Raw genomic sequence first — 690 nt, 5'->3', positions numbered from 1 at the left:
AAATATACAGGAGATTATCTTAGGGTCACAACTTGCGCACACAGATTTGACATATATTCAAGACTATCTTAAAGATCATAGTAGAATCAAAATCTAGAAATAAACATGATAAAAAAATGTCATGTGATTCTACTATACAAGCTATATAAAAGTAGACTATACAAATGTGATTCTCCGGTAGAATTAAAAACTAGAAACACATAAATTACCTTATATCATACATCAAAGTTTACAAATAATTAAAATTTATAATTAAAATGAGATTTTATTACTTCTACGATAAAATCAATATTTACAAACAACAGATACACATGACTAAAAGTCAGATCTAGTGTATATATTACTCATCTGAACAGTAGAATCAACCACTATAAAAACATAGATTTACCTATACTATAGAATCAAAAATAAAAAAAATACAAATATGTTATATTCTATATTACATACATAGAAACCAATACATATTATTAGAAAAATCTTATTCTAGTATAGAACCCTAAACATACGATAAAATACAAAAAAACAACGTTACCTATTCGATGAAACATCTTGCAGCTATAATTGCTCAACCTCGAAATAAACCTGAAAAAAAATAATTAAAGATTTAAACGAATTCAAATATACGAACTAAAGTTTAATAACATGAAATTTTACTAAATAAAACGATTCTCAACCTTTTTGTGATGAAAT

Source organism: Apium graveolens, chromosome 4 (assembly GCF_009905375.1).
Source record: "Apium graveolens cultivar Ventura chromosome 4, ASM990537v1, whole genome shotgun sequence".
Taxonomy (NCBI): domain Eukaryota; kingdom Viridiplantae; phylum Streptophyta; class Magnoliopsida; order Apiales; family Apiaceae; genus Apium; species Apium graveolens.
The sequence above is the reverse complement of the archived record's forward strand: the minus strand, read 5'-3'. Positions refer to the sequence as shown.